Source organism: Cupressus sempervirens, chromosome 9 (genome assembly GCF_028749045.1).
Source record: "Cupressus sempervirens isolate cs-2001-9-10 chromosome 9, ASM2874904v1, whole genome shotgun sequence".
NCBI classification, from domain to species: Eukaryota; Viridiplantae; Streptophyta; class Pinopsida; order Cupressales; family Cupressaceae; genus Cupressus; species Cupressus sempervirens.
In genome coordinates this window covers 628136775-628153873 of record NC_143126.1, presented here as the reverse complement: position 1 = coordinate 628153873, position 17099 = coordinate 628136775, and the positions used below count along the sequence as shown (strand labels likewise).

Sequence of the window (17099 nt, the reverse complement as noted above, 5' to 3'; positions counted from 1 at the left end):
AAGGAAAGTTTACACTAGGCACAAAATCAATAGAGGATGTGGATCAACATTGAACTAGGTGCAACTTTTCAAGCTAGGTGATTTGGTCTATCTTCACTTACAAAGTTACAAACCTTTTGGAAGTTTTTTTTGAAGCGGAGTTGATTAAAGAAGATTAAGCTCCACTTCTATGGCCTATATAAGGGGATTAGGTAGATTGGAGAGGTTGCATACGAATTGGAGCTTCTAGAAGATAACAAGACACAAAGTGTTTCATATCTCTTGCCTTGAGAAGGCCCTTGGACAACATGTTGCACAATTTTAGAGGAGTTTCCACCACTTGATGATGAGGGCAAGATTGCATTGGAGTAAGTTGAGATCATAGATTTCCAGGAGAGGAAGCTCAAGTCCTATACGATTAAAGAGGATTTTTCGTATGAAAGGACTTGCTAGTTTAGGGTGCCACATGAGACACTGAGCAGATTTTGGAGCATCCTAATCTGAAATTGCTCGTGGGAAAGCAATTTTGGGAGAGTGAGACTGTTACATCCCCTTTTCTCTTGGCAAAACCTATTTCAATTTTTTCCTTTATAGATCATATTTTTGGTCCCCAATGAGCTACCAAGTACTTTTGGGGGGCCTTCTTGTGACATGTTTGGTGCAATCCTATTTCAAATTCATACTTTGGAAACAACCTTAGTGTTGAACAATTAGAATAATAGGGTTAATCAGCATTCCCTTTAAACTCTTAAAAACAAATTATTTATTTCTTTTCAGATTCTTCTTAACAAAAATACACATGTAATCAATAAACAACTAATGTAAAGACATTACATGCACAAGAGAACACTAGAATTTTATCGAGGAAAATCCAAATGGGAAAAACCACAAAGATGGTTAAGTCTCAATATAGTATAACTAGTTATAATATACAACAAGTGCTCAATGCTGGAGGGATTATTTCCCAATATATAAAGGCTCACTACCCAATAGAGAAAAGATAGGCAAAACGAAATATTACAATTCTATATGACATATGCATGAAGTCAATTCCTTTAAAGCTCAAACAAAAGACTTTATAAACTTCATTTTCTCTTGATCAATTTGCATCTAACTCATTCACACACCATTGCATGTTCATAAAAATCTATATGTCATCCAAAGTACACCAATCATATATATGTACACACACACACACACACACACACACACACACACACACACACACACACAGAACCAAACATATTTCAAGTCGGCCAAACATGCTTCACCAAGTAGTCATCTACATGTTTCGACCTAAAATACTCCTTATATTTTACCTTCATAGGTCGGCCAAAACAAATCAAATATTGATGCCAACTTGAATTCACATGTTACAACCAATGTTTATCCTTGTCCCTAAAACATAGGACCAAAATCATCCAATAGGAGAAATGAAGATACATTGACAACCTATTTTGTTCAAAGGAATAGAGCAGCTGACAAAATCGAACTTCTATACCAAGTAGCAACATGACTGAAGAACTAAAACACATACAAACTTGAATATAGAAGCATCTAATACACCAAAAATGTTGTCAAAACTGCATACTCATATTTGCAGTTGCGGAGAAATGTGGACCAAGATAGGATCAATAAAATCACTGCAGTAGTAGACAGTAACAAATAAGTCAACAGAAGTACACTGACACAGCTAGTATAGTAAGTCCACAACATTCTCCTTCATCAATGAAAAACCTCCAACAATCTCCCCATTGGTCATTGATGGCAATATGCTAAAGGATCACTTTCTTCAAAAATTCAAAACTATTATACTGCATTTTTTTTCGCTTTGCTACTATGCTTCCCCTTAAGCTATTATTCTCATTATTTTACTACTCTTCAGTATTCTTCCACTAACTCTACTAATCTCCAATACTCTTCCTTCTTTTGATATTCTCTCCTTTACTATTCTCTCTCTTTTCCATCAAGGACAAAGGGTATCAAAAAGATACCATTACACAACTTCAAAAAATGTGAAAATTTCAGTTTCCTTTCAAGATAAAATTCCCTTGGATTCTGAGAGGAAAGAGTTCTAAGAACTGGTTGCAAATAGAAGCACTGGGCTCTAAATATTGTACTACTTGAGAAGGTCAATAACCACCAATTAGGTCATTTGTTACAGTCAAACTTAATTCATCTTTCTCTGCATCTTCCAATAAGTTAGCAAAGTGATCCAATTTTGCTTCAGCAATCTCCTTGACTTTCCAAAATGATCTGATAAGCTCATCTCTTTGTCTCTGTACAAATATCAGGCCCAACTGCAATGCATTTATCCCTTTTCATTATTGACTATCTTTATCTTTAAAAATGTTTAATGATTGAGCCAACTTATTCAATTCGGACTCAATAGAGTCAATCCTAGTCTTGTGATTTCTAATGGCAGCGAACCAACCGAAGCATTATTTGTAAATTCTAGTCATAACACCAACAAATTCACTCACTTTATACAATCAATCAGTTTATTTTATGCATAAACACAGTTTTTGCCCAGAGCCTTTCTTTTAGATCACCACCTTCTTTTTCTGTAGATTTCATGGTTAATTTTTCAGTGATCTATTCAAACAAAATGTCCAGTAGAACTTTTTTAACATTGCTGGGAAAAATATTATTCTAAAGCATATGGATAATCAAAGCTTCTTGAGTTCTTTCCTTGCCATACAATGGTCAAGAGAACCGCACATCACCCAACTTCTTTATTCCATACGATTCCTCAAGCATTGCTAGCACTTTCTCTGTCTCCCAGAGATCTTCATCTGAAGAGTCGGAGTCTTTTCTAGGTTTTTCTTCTTGTGCTATAACAATTTCTTTCTATTCAACATCAACCTTGGCTGGTTTTGGATCATCAATTTCAATTGTCTCCATTTTCTCTTTCTTATTCTCAAACTTCTTTTTCTTCAAAACGGGAGAAGGGGCTTTAAAGGATCTTCTATGTCTTCTTTTTCCAGAAGTGGATCTTTTCAGAGTTGTATATTGAGAGATAATATTTGAAGATGTTGAATTTAAGTTTTTGTGCTTCAAATTGCAATATGGTGAACTTGGTTTTCATCTGAGTATGACTGTAATTGACAGTGTTTGCTATGTGAACTGCATGCTTTGTGTTTCTCCATGTAATGATTTCTGATGTAATTTAGTGCCAACCTAATTTTAGTTTGTGTTTGGTTACATGCCTAGCTGACAGTGGGAGACTACAATGCAAGGATGCTATAACTGAAGGATGGACTGTTGAGGAAAGTGTGTGGCAGAAATGTATACTTGTGCAAGTGTGTGCTTATGCAATGAGGATGTATGAAAAAGGATTTATCTTTCTGCCTCTATGAGATATTGTGAAGTTTGGTATAGAGACGTGAGACTTTTCATGTGTTATGAGTCTTTCTTTGTAAAAAAACACCTTAACCAGTGTCACCCTAACAACTAGTTATATATTTGAAAATTAATCTTCTTTGTGGTTTTTTTTGTTAATAGGTTTCCACACAAATCTGGTGTAACTTGTGTATAATGGTTTATGTGCTCTTTCATGTTTACATCTTTCTCTAATTAAGGATTTAAAAAAGTTTGGTTGAACTGAATGTGGATTGAAGTTTATAAAATTTGTTGACAACTGATTCACCTCCCCACTCAAACACTTACTTGGTCTGATTTGCTTGTTTAAGGAGGGGTTTCACTCATATTAATATCAGCCTTGTTGGAGCACTATTCATCATCAATCATCTCATTGTTTTGCAGCTGTGATTCCAACCTGTAATTGATTTTTAAGCATGCAACTTCAAAGGCACATGACCCTCTCTAGTTTGCCCATTCAGTTCAGGGGTTTCCAGTTGCCAATAGGCCTTGAATAATATTTGTGCAATTCCCAATCTGATGCCATCAACATTAGGGGGATGTGGATAAATTCCCTAAATAATCTTATGAAAAGAGGTTTCCTTTTAAGAGTAAGGATTTTGCTAAAAACAATTTCTAGCTAGATCTTGGCTTCAACACATTCCATGCCTAGAATTATTGGGATGGCAGTGCAAATGACTATGAAATTAGGAAAAGGACTTGGACGAGAATGACACCTTCAAACTAAATTGGGGTATCTCTGAAGTAGATGATGATGAATTGGACTTGGTTGGTCCAACTTATGTCAATCACATCCAAATGCAGCCAATTGTAACCATTGATTGGAACCTCAAGGAGACAAGTGACAGTGTAACCAAGATTGTTCTAGTCCTAAGCAGGACTCAAGAATAGCTTGCCAAGAAGAAGGCTGAGACTTCAGACGTGCAGCCACAAGGAAGATAGAATGTTGCAAGATAGGACAACACCAGTCAAGCAGTTTCTTCATCAACTACATTATGTTCCTCTACTCAACAAGTGATTGAACCAGGACAAGGAGGAGATGTTGAAGCGCTTCCTGAGAGGAGAAAAGAACCTAAAAATAGCTAAAGATGTAACAGATAAGTCTACTCTCAAGAGTATACCTTCTTCATCTTTCCCTTTCAATTTGCAAAATGTCACTAAAACTCCTGCACTGATAGGAAACATAACTCTCAACATAGCCTGATTCCTCCTACCCTGCCAAAGATGTAACAAATAAGTCTTCTCTCAAGAGTATACCTTCTTCATCTTTCTCTTTCAATTTGCAAAATGTCACTAAAACTCCTGCATTGAGAAGGGCCTTGCAGTTGTCATCCCAGGCACTCAATCTGAAATGAGAGATGTAGGCAACCATTCTTCATACTCATGGCTGGAAATATTATTTTCAAAAACAGAAAAACAGTCCAGTCAGCCTACCTGATGCAAATATCATAGGGCAGTTGCTACAAGCATCTGCTAAGCCTAAAAGGCTAAAAATTCAATCCAGATTGATGGAGGATAGTTATATTGGGAATCTATTAGTGGAGATAGCACATCCCTCGGCATACAAAGACCCTAGACAACCCACCCCAACTGATTAAAATGACCAAAATCATCATAGGGCCTCCAAGCACAGATAGAGATCTTCATAATTTTCAGGTAACAGACTCAGAGTTAGTTGAAAGAAAAGCAAAAGATAAACAAGACAAAGATGATCTGAAAAGGTTGTTAAATTTTTTATAAAAATTCTAAAATCTCTTGTTGACCCCACTCCTTGGCCAATAAGGCAAGCCAAAACATCCTTTGGCCCAACCTCAGAAATTGACAAAGAGATCTTAACAAAAGTGCGTAGGATAGATCTTATGGCAGGGTCATTCAGAAGTGGGCGAAAGATATAAAAGCTTAAGAACCTATATTCACAGAGAAAATCAGAAATATTTATGATGAAAATATAAAGAAAGCTATTGATACAAATATAGAAAATATAAGCACGAGAAATCCCTTTGTTAAAAAAGTCAGTCTGTGTCTTTTTTAATTTTTAATTTTAATCCTGTTGCATGAGTGTGGTAGCTGTTGCAAACATTCTATTATTCTTCAGTGGTGAAAATATTCCATTAAAGTTCAAGATATTTCATTAAATAAACAACAGGTCTGTCTTGAAGTTGTTTTTGAACCCATTTTTATTTACTGGAAGAAATCCTAGACTGCCTTTGTTTCATGGCTATTAATACGTGTTGATTGTCTTAGCTGAATTCTGGTTAAAAGGATAAATATTCCATTAAAGTTCAAGATATTTCATTGATTATACAACAGGTCTGTCTTGAAGTTGTTTCTGAATCCATTTTATTTACTGGAAGAAATCCTAGACTGCCTTTATTTCATGGCTATTAATAGATGTTGATTGTCTTTACTGAATTCTAGTTAAAAGGATACACATTTCGCATTTTTAAAATTACAATATTTTGATCTAATAAGAGCATTGTACCTTCAAAATTAGGAAGCAAATTAATAGCTTACTCAACTGCTCATTGATAGTTTGTCTTGTTTTTTCCACAAAATAGAGTTAAGAATAATCATTTATTTTAAAAAGACAAATCTATTAAACAAAACTGAGCCATCCAATGCTGCAATGAAGAGAGTTTCAATTTAAGAACAGGCAGGTAACAATTGGAACAACGTCAAACTACAATTTTCGCATATCTTGATTTAGAATAGTATGCTTGACCTTATTGGATTAAGAACAGACTGTTGGTGTAGTATGACATACATCAAATCCTCTTCCCAATTGCTTGTTGGTGCAAAGACAAATGAAAAGAGTGTAACCCACACTGTAGTGCAATGCACCAACATTCCTTTCCTATCTAGGATGCATTATAGGTAGAGCATAGTTAGCCATCGTTGATGTACCATTCTTCTGATATGAATATGTTAGCCATTACTTATATGACATACATTGGAGCTAGTCACTGCATATGTGATGCATGTTGGAGCTAGTCACTATGTATGTGATGCATGTTGGAGCTAGTCACTATGTATGTGATGCATGTTGGAGCTAGTCACTATGTATAAGACATGCTAGAGCTGGTCACTATGTTTATGCGACATATGATGGAGTTAGTCCTTATGAATATGATGTATGCTAGAGCTAGTCGCCATGTATATGCAGACATTGGAGCTAGTCATTGTGCATATGTGATGTAATTTGGAGCTAGTCGCTATGTATATGTGATGTAATTTAGAGCAGGTAATTGCATATTGATGATATATATGAGCTTTCCATCTTGTGTATATGAGATGTGTGCTTGAGTCACTCCATATTAAATTGAGGAATTGCGAAAGGATATGACCTTTAGGTAATAGTGTATATTTATACACTACTTGATGGAAATCAGTTATCACTATATTATAATTGGACCAAGTTTGATAAATAGTCTTGGTTTTGAGAGAGATCAGAGATCTCACACAAGAGGAGAGAATGAACTCCTTCTAACATTCAAGGGAAAACCATGAAGCCTCAGATTTCCTACTAATGGATACTTAGGTAGTGTCTTCAGGAATGACCTTTAAGGCATAGGTCCACCTCTAGGAGGGGGGGAACCTTCACACCAGAAGCTTACTACCTTTGGGTGTTAGCATTAGTAGTAACATACAGTTGTCTATACCAAAAGGATTGAAGAGATTGTAAAAATCAACACTTCTAGGCTGGAATAAAGATGCTTGGTCAATTAAGTTGGTACTTGTTATGAATTGGGTAAAAAGTTAGTAACGTAATTGTAGTTATCCATTTCACCACATACAATTTTATTGTCGAATTCAAGCACGCTTGATTTAGTGATTCAAATTTGTGGTTGGGAATCTCAGAACAATTCACTTTTCATCCTAGAGATTTAGGCTTAAAGAATAGAAGTCTAAAAGAGTGTAATACCTTGACCTGGTTACAACTTGAACAACTCCAACTTCACCAATTTTTCTCACCAATCAGATGGTCTTAACATGTTGTCAAACACTTGGAAAACAGATTTTCCAGCAATGTAATTGGAAATGTAGATATGTTTTAGTATTCTTTGATGGAGTTCAAAATCCAAAATGTAATTTCTGCTTATGTTCAATACCCTTTTCTAAAATTTGGATAAAACAAACAATAATGAAACAGCTCTTAATCCAGCCAATTTATTGAAGGGAAAGTAAGTGCAATACTGAAAATACATTTTTTTGAAAATTCAAATAGCACACAAGGAACCTGTTTACAATTGATATTGAATTCTGAAGCTTGACCAGCCTCAGCATGCAGCCCCAAGCATTAAGCAAGCTAACCATAGACTTCCTCCAAACCATACGCAGGGTTCCTAGTTATGGTTCCCGCCCTCAAATCAGTTCGCAGATTACAGATAATGCAGCATCTACTCCCTGAATGCAGCTCCAACAGACCTTCAATTTGCATGCACAGGTCCTTCACATAATAATGCAGCCCAATGTGGCCCTGTATTATCAACCACAGGGCTCCAAATTTGCAACGCATGCTTTGTATTTTCAATCATAGGCCTTATATCTTCAAATGCAGGTCTGTTACATCAATTATAGATCACCAACAACAACCCACACTGCCCAGATTTCCTGTATGACAGCCACAACAGACCTTTGAAAGTGAACGCAGGCCTCTAACTGGAAATTGCAACTCATGAACAAGTCAAATCGCTGCCTTGATATGAAACAACAGGCCTTCCAAATGCAGGTCAAACCTCCAACATATAAATTGCTGGTATGATTGGTATCACAGAAGCCCAAATTCTTTCTTTAATACTGACACTTTCCTTAGCATTAAACAACTTCTTAGGAACAGAAGAAGCAGTTTAGAAGTCATGGCAATTTACTATTCCTCAGCAGTAAATTGCAACTCGATTCCCAAAGGAATTCTCAAAGCTAATTCACAACACCTCAGCTGTGAATTACCAGGCAATTCAAACCCTTATATTTCAGCAAGGGCACAAACTTCAGACTCAGAAATGTCACAAAGGCAACAAGAGCAAAATAGGATAATCAAATAATCAAATGTTTTTCTCATCAAATGGGCTCATATTTATAATCTCCAAATGGCACAAGTTTTCCAAATGAACTCGGCTTAAGAAGCTTCCTCAACACAATATTAAAATATAATAAAGTGTCATTATATAATTTATTAATTGCTTTTGGCTCCCAAAAATGACATTTTCCACCATAACATAATATTCTGACACACAAGGCCATTGTTTCTTGTGCTCACAATTTAAAACTTTTCAAACCGGTTCCAACGAGGTATGATATTAAGGTGACCAACATACAACACCAATAAAAATAACAACCTCAACATATTAGATTAATAATTATAATAATTCACTTGTCTAGCGAAAACAACTTAAGAAGCATCAAAATCAAAATTTGACAACACCAGAGTGATCGTGATGAAGGAAGGTGAAGAATGAACCTGACAGGGTGACTTACTATAAATAGACACTCCCTCCAAGATTCTTGGAGCCCAAACCAGAAGCCTAAAATAAAAACTAAGAGCATCACTCAACTACTCTTACTCAACTGAGCTCATTGAAATCAATAGTTGACTTACTGTAAATAGTAAGACCCTCAAACAGAGCCAAGACACACTATAGGCTACTAGAAAGCCTATAACCCCACAACTGAGACCATCAAATCCCACTATCATCTCACAAGAGTCACAATGGTGAACTGACCAAGCCAACTGCAAAAACCTTCTAAAAATGGGGACATTACAAAGAATTCTTAGAACAATAGAAAAACATGATGAGAAAAACGAATATGAAAAAGGCTACAACAAATCATATGCCTTTGAACTTCACACAACTCATATGGCTATTAAATTTATAAAAAAAATGGTTCAATATTGTTATTCTATGCTACTTTTTAGAACTTGTTGGTATCAAAATTTAAAGATAGATAGGAAGGATATTTCCATTATGAGAAGTTGTAGTCCCGAAGTCAACATATATCAGCCTGTATGCAACTGGAACATTAAATTGCCTAAGCAATTACTTTTTAATTCTAGTTGACGAGTGTTTGGATAAATTCAAAAGAAAATAGTGAGTAATGTTTTTCTAAGCTTGGTCATAAGCCATCTGCATGTTTGGCATTTGATTGAGCAGCTTTCCAATCATGAAAACAATAATTTGAATTCTATTGCTATCACTAATAGTTCAAATTTTCAACATATTTAGGCAATAAGGCTTAAAATCTGATAACGGGTAAGGCAAAATGCTTGTACCCTCAAATTAATGATAAAAAGAGTCACATGAATGCTAACCTGCTGGTTCATTTTCCCCTCGCTATTGGTTGTTTTCCATGGAATTATTTAATGCACTCACTAATTCTACTAATGCAAAATCCTCAATCAAGTGTATCAAAAGAATAGAAGAATTAATCTTGAAATGTCTATGAATAATTGTGGGCTTATACAAAGATCCTAGTTCAATGGAACTAATGAGAACTGCTTGCAAACAATCATTTGATGGACCTCTATTTTGTCACTTTCTCTCTTAATGCATCTTTGTTAACCATCCCATAAAATAAAATTCCTATTCTTCATTGATCATTGAGTATATAACATCCAAAATCTTTTGAGAAGGGTATAATCTAATTTGAAACGTACCCTTCAGAGACGTCTACATATCATAAAAATAGGCATGTCCTATAATGCAAAGCACCATTCTACTTGAGACTTTGTATGTCCTTCCTTCAAGCATTATATTCATAAATCATTATAGCAATGCTAACGTAAACAAAGAGAATGGATCCTAACAGACCACGATGAAATTATAATTCATTCTAGCATTCCTCGCCCTAAACAGCCAAGGACCCATTGATGACAAAATCCAAATTATTATTCCGAAGGAGTTTCCTGGTATTACGGTGCTCACTTGAACAGAGGCCCAAATTGCTAAGTAAAAGAATGGGGGACGCTGTGGGACCACTTCTAGGCAGATCCGACCAGGTCTTTCAATTTCACAGTCCTGCACTATGATACAGCTCTCCATTAGCCTTGAATTTATTAAACGATAAGGGTCGTATAAATTTTTAATTTGTGAGATCTGCCAATTTCATAGGAAACTGGAATCGATCTAAATTACTGGTTATTTTAAACTCCATAAAATAATTAAAATCCAAAATATGTAATAAAGAGCATACCCTAGAAAATGTCTTGGTGTAAGATAAGATAGTTTTCTCGCATTTCCTTCGTCTCCACAAATAATATTGACAGATTTACCAATTCATGGTGTCCTGTAGAAATAGAGAGCCAGTGCCCTTCTCGCTCGGAGAATTTTTTCTTTTAAGAGGAATTGTCAATAAAACCATAATGAAGTCGCTCAAATCTTTTGAAAGAAGATGCTGTGGACGGGAGAAAAGATAAGGAAGAAAACTAAAACTGAAGTACAATTGATACAATGCTTTTGCCCTACAGCAAACAAATTGCAAATATAAACTTTTTAAGCGAAGAACTGGTTTTAATAACTTACTGATAATCTTCAGAAAAGAATTCAATGAGCAGCCTAGGTTCAAATATGAAGAATGTGAGCGTTGCGTCGGATATTGTCATCAAATATTGACGTGCTGCTGAGGTTAAAATTTGAAAAATATAGATGTTGCCCCTAGTTTAAGGGAAACTTCGACGCTAAATTTAGTGATCAAGTAGGACGGATATCCGGGTTTTTTTTCCGTTTTTTTCATTTTTCTAATAAAACTTGAAACAAGATATGATATGATATGATAGATTTTAATGATGCCTACGAGACTAAAGTAGTCTATGGGACCCATGCAATCACCCTCCCGAGTCAGGAGCGGAACTAGTCAGTCGTAAAGTTTTGGTTAACTTGTCTCTTCTTCTCTGAAGTTTGGTAATCAAATCCGCTGCTCTCTTCACTTGATCTTCCTCGAATAAATAGTTGAAGTCTTTGTTCTGCAGTATTTTTGTATAACCAAATCTGATGTCATTGTAAGCTAGGCACTCCTTGACAAAGTGCTGCTCTGTCTCAACTATTCCCATATTACAAAATAAACATGTTCTGTCTACCCACTCTTCCTTTGGAACTTGCCACCGACTAGTTTCATATCGCCGCTGATGTGAACTAGTTCTAAGTTGTGTCATCAACATTTTTGCTTTCCAGTTAATAGGTGCTCTTATATAGGCCTTTTCATCATGACTAGAAGTGGAATTAAATTCTTTAATGTAATAAGATTTTTTCCGCCCTATGTGTCTTGTCCATAGAATATTGCGAAATATTTCATTGACAAACTTATTTATTTCTGTAATATTATCCAGGCAAGTTTGGATGTTGATATCCCATTTTTGCATCCATTTGTCATTTTGCTTCATCCATGTGCTTTTCCGCCTCACAAGTTTTTCCTCTATGATCAACTTGGGCCAACGATGTGTTTCCAGACCTTGGGTTTTCTTTAAATAGCTTATCATCCGGACCAAAGCAACTGTTTCTAATGGAAAGGAACCCACCTCCGCCAAAAGGATCTCATACGGAACTGTGGTCTTGACTTTAAGATTGCATGTGATAAAGTGTTTTTGAATTCTTTCTACTTGCCACCATTTCTGTTCGGACATACTACCTCCCCACACTTCACATTCGTATAGAATAATCGGAGTGACCAACAAACCAAAAAGAGTTTTCATGGTCGTCCAATCCCATAATTTTGCGTTCCTGCACTTGTTTTGTAGAGAGTATAATGCCTTCCAGCCCCCTTGGATCCTTTTTGATCTGCAAGTATCCCAATTGAGTTTGTTATTAAAATCGATGCCCAAGTATTTGTACTCTTCCACAATCTCAAGTGGACTATTTTCAAATAGAAACTCGTCTTGTATGCCCCTATTCTTCTTCAATGAGAAGATCATAATTTTGGTTTTGCTAGTGTTAACTTGCATTCCTACTTCATGACAAAAAAATTTTAGTGTTGTCAAGTGCTCTTTCAAACCTTTAGCTGTTCTAGCAAGAATTATGAGATCATCTGCATATAAGAACAATCTTATCACAAAGTGGGCCAACTGCACCCCCTCACCATTGTTCTTGTTTATCCACTCTTCTAACTTGTCAATATGGAGCCCAAATAATGTTGGAGATAGTAGACACCCTTGCTTAACCCCGATGTTGCTGTCAAAATCTTCTGATAGCCCTTCTGTCGTTCTGATTTTAGCTTTGACCTGCTCATATAATCTATAAACCGCTGACCTAAGTTCTTTAGGAACTTCCAACTCTTCCATTCTATCCCATAATTTATTACGTGGCACTCTGTCGAGTGCTTTTTTAAAGTCCATGAAACAACAAAAAGCCTCATTCCCCGGAGTGTCCTAAACTTTCTCAATCAAGTGTTTTAAAGTGATGTCGTGATCTATAGTAGTGTGTTTCGGTCTAAAGCCTGCTTGCCCTTTTCCACGTTTGCCTTCTGTTTCAGCCCAGTTGCTAATTTTTTGTTCTACCAAGCTGCCAAATAACTTGCCAAATAGTGGATTGATCATGATGGTTCGGTAATTAGAATGATTGTTTATATCTCCACTTTTGTAGAGTGGGATCACCACACTTGTTGTCCATTTTATAGGGAAACCTTCTCTATTGACACTATTGAAAATTTTAGTGATGTGTGGTGTGAGGGTTTCAGCACCCCATTTTAAGTATTTAGCTTGAAGCCCATCTATATCTTGCGCTTTACCGGTAGCTAACCTCCTTATGCCTTGAATAATATCTTTTTCGCTAAATAACTCCCCTGTAGTCTCTGTTTCCATGGTTCTACGTTCTCCTAGATCACACTCGTAGAGAGTCCTGGCATATTCCAGCCTAAATAGACTCGGCATGGCACTTTTAAATGGGACAGGCCAATTTCCACCCAAAATGTATTAAAAACAAATTAAATGAAAAAAAAAGAAAAAATTCTAGATCAAACATTAGAAAAATCTATGATGTTTTTAATTTTTTGAAAATTGGTCAATTGTACAGTTTCGTGTCCCTTTTAAATGGTAAAAAGATTTTTTCATCTTTTCAAAAAATTATATAATTAGGAGAAGAGTACTAGTAAACTTTATTTTAACAATTATATATTTCATCTACACTTGACTTCTCAAAAGTGTTAATTAGTTAATTAATAATTACTAAAGAGATGATCCAATACATTGTAATATATTCTAATAATCATTCATTAAATTATGTATAACTGAATAATACAAGTAAACATCTATAGGTAGGTGTGTGTGTGTGTGTATCATGTTGTACATATGTGTTCAAATGCCTATTTAAAAAAAATATTTTAATGTTACAAATAGCATCACATTCAAGTGGTCCAAAACTCATAATATATTATCTTTAAGTAGAAATATGCATATCTATTAGTGCATTATCTATTATAATAAAAATATTTGTAAACTTTAGGTGGTCATATATGCACATTCTTGCATTTGTCCATACACATCTTCATGCATTTGCTCCAAGTAATATTGGTGTGTGGACATATAGTAGCTAGTGTAAGGCTCATTAATAATTAAATAAATAAATGTAAAAGAAAAATACAAATTGAATTCAAGAAGCAATTTTAGAAAACATAAATGAATGTCAAACAAGTGTAGTATGAAATCATTGATTCTCTTTCTTTTTATTTTCAGATTCAAAATGAACAAACACAAAACAATTATATCCGCATTCAAATGATTTTGTGAGAGTGGATTTCTAACATCAATTTCACTGCAAATTTTGTAGTTGCACTAAATATCATCTATACACCCTATATAGAATCCTGATATCACAACACTTGTTCAAGTTTATATTAACACGTGTTGAATATATGCATTATTTAGAAGCATACAAATTACACCATTTTCAATAAGCTACTAATAATTGCAAGAGTCCTTGGGAATTTAGAATCAACAAAATTGTTAGTTATTCAATGCAACATTTACATACTAATTAGTTTAGATTTTATAAATCAAACCACTCTTCCAAAACATTTGACAATGTATCATTCTCATTGTGGAGATGGGTGCTAACATGTTTATGAATGAGGTGTCAAATTATTTTAGCATGATGTTGAACAATTTTTGGAAGATGTTGAGTGCTTTAATGAAAACTCCTTACTAACACTAAAGGTATATATAGAAGACCCACATTGGGTTCAATTTATAACTTAAAAATGTTATGTTTTGCAATTACGAGATTTATATTTTAATTTTATTTTCTAAAGAGTTAATGTTGAAAAAGGGATTGTTGTTTTCATAAATCAATGTATTGTTCATATGTTTCTATTCAGTGCATTCATTATTTAGAGGCATACAAATTATACTATTTTCACTTTGTTGTTAATAATCAGGTAGTCACATTAAATGACATTTGAGAACAAATGACACTTTTATCTATAACTCCAGCAAATAACCAAATCTTTGAAAATGACCTAAAGTACGCAAATCAAGTCAAACACTTCATCGCAACAAAATATGGGAAGGCAACTAATCATTCTAGGAAGAACCAAATCATCACACCTTTGCCCTGTCAAAACAAATTTGATGCCTTGGATGAAACCACATTGAACCATGATCTAATACCAAATCACAATCTGCACAAAACTTCTGGACCTAAAAGGCTTGGTATATAAAGTACATATACACCACCATGGAGGGATCCAGTCAAACACTTTGCATCCAAAGAACAATAATAGAGAAGGATTGGACAAAAATTGAGAAGTGATCAAACAAGATTCCAAACATGCTAGCCAAGTTTGGGTAAAGAAAAAATCTTTGGATTGATAAAAAAACAAGCAACCCTTTACGAATAAAACGTCCAGGGGAACGGAATGAAAGAACTTCACAATAACCCATATGGAGAAGATAATCCATAATACTTGCAGCCATTTAGGAAGATTTACGAAACCCAACACAACTTTGTTGGATGGTTAATCATAGTTCGAATTAGTCTTCCAAAAGATTTGGAAAATCAAATGTGGAGAATGGCACAAAGCCCAACAAAGAAAGCTCCAACATCCAAAATCAGAAATAGTCATATTGCGAGGCCATTATAAACCCTCATACAACTAGAAATAAAGTGAAGACTAATCAATTTGAGGTAAATACAAAACAAACAAGGTTTCTAGAAAATAAGGACAGCTCTAACATTTTTCTCAATTGGAACACAAGCGAGGTGAAAAACCCAACTAGAACATCAAAGATTTAAACAACAAAGGAGTATCAAATAATAGAGAGCATCAGGAACCTCAAAGTCACAATAATGCTAACATTGATAAAGTCTTGATCATAAGTAACAACTTCTCAAAGGAGCAAGTAGGTTTGAGTGTGAAACCCTAGGAGTATTCTCTTTCCGGAACAGCTCTAAACCAAAAAATGCAATTTTGGTGGAGTGGCTAAGCAAAGGTTGCAAGGACTGGGTAAGTATCTATCCCCTATGTGATTGTTTAGTATACCCACATTGTAATAATACACAAATTAGAGATACTCTATTACAAAGTCCTCAATGTTTTCTCAAGGGTTATAGTGTTAACTTCTTTAAATTGGTACCCAATGTTAATGAAATATATGCTTGTAAAATGTTTAACCCAACATAGATAACATTCAAAAGCCTTCCCATAGAACTAAACCAAATCCAAACTTTGAAAAGAATAGGAAATTTTATGGGAGAGTTTCTAGGCTTGGAACCCGAATCCAAAGACTCAAGTGAAATTAAAATCCAATCAACACAAAGAAACCAAGATATTGGAACCAATTCAAATTATTAGAAATAATTCAATCTACAAACTACAACCTTGTATCTCTTAAGAAATTATCCAAGAAATTCATCTTTTTGATTTAGACTCCAAACAAGATGATTGTGACTTCTATATGTTAGCCCATAGAACTACATGTTTGAAAAACATATGTATTAAAGGGACAAAATATATAGAAGCAGAGAGGACATATAAAGAAAGAAAAGGGGTTTGCTAGAATTTAGAGTAAGACAAATCTCTAGTTGAGAGAGAAATACCAAGGAAGTGTCTAGCTAGTTTAATTCACATAAAAAGTCAACAAATTGAGGAAGGAGAAATAGTGGAGCAAGAGACAAATTTATACCGAGACTCAACATGCCAACAATAGTAGTTAGATACAAATATGCAAGCATTAGATCAATCAAACAATAGGAATGGAAATAACATGAATTAGGGAGATATCACAATCGAGCTAGAAGGATTTGAAAGAGATAGGAATGACTTTATCAAAGAAGCTCAAGAAAATTCAAATTTTGGTGAAAAAATAAATAATTTGGAGCAATCTAAAAAATATAAACAACAAAATTTATTCATTGGAGATATTAGAGCTCAAACATTAAGAATCCCAGTACATAGTGATATATGTGACCAACTCATTTTATGGGAAGAAGCCCATAAAATCCATCTAACTCTACAGGATCATTTGATGGATAATGAATAAAGTATGAACATGGAGAAAATATCTATAGGGTCAAACATTAAGAATCCCAGTACATAGTGATATCTGTGACCAACTCATTTTATGGGAAGAAGCCCATAAAATCCATCTAACTCTAAAGGATCATTTGATGGATAATGAATAAAGTATGAACATGGAGAAAATATCTATAGGGAACATGGAGAAAATATCTATAGGGGACAAGAGAAAAGTAAATTAAAAAACTATGCAAGAAGAATATGTGTCTAAGATAAATGAAGAATTAAGTGCAAAGAATATT

At 34.7% G+C, this 17099-nt stretch overlaps 1 long non-coding RNA gene across 1 annotated transcript; it reads right to left on the bottom strand.

Annotated features, from left to right (window-relative positions):
- Window positions 1-9925: 9925 nt before the first annotated feature.
- LOC149540275 (uncharacterized) lies at window positions 9926-11095 on the bottom strand. Its single transcript, XR_016355996.1, has 3 exons — window positions 10878-11095; window positions 10549-10749; window positions 9926-10373 (listed from the first exon to the last, which is right to left on the bottom strand). It is a non-coding gene; the product is annotated as an uncharacterized LOC149540275 (long non-coding RNA).
- Window positions 11096-17099: the final 6004 nt, after the last annotated feature.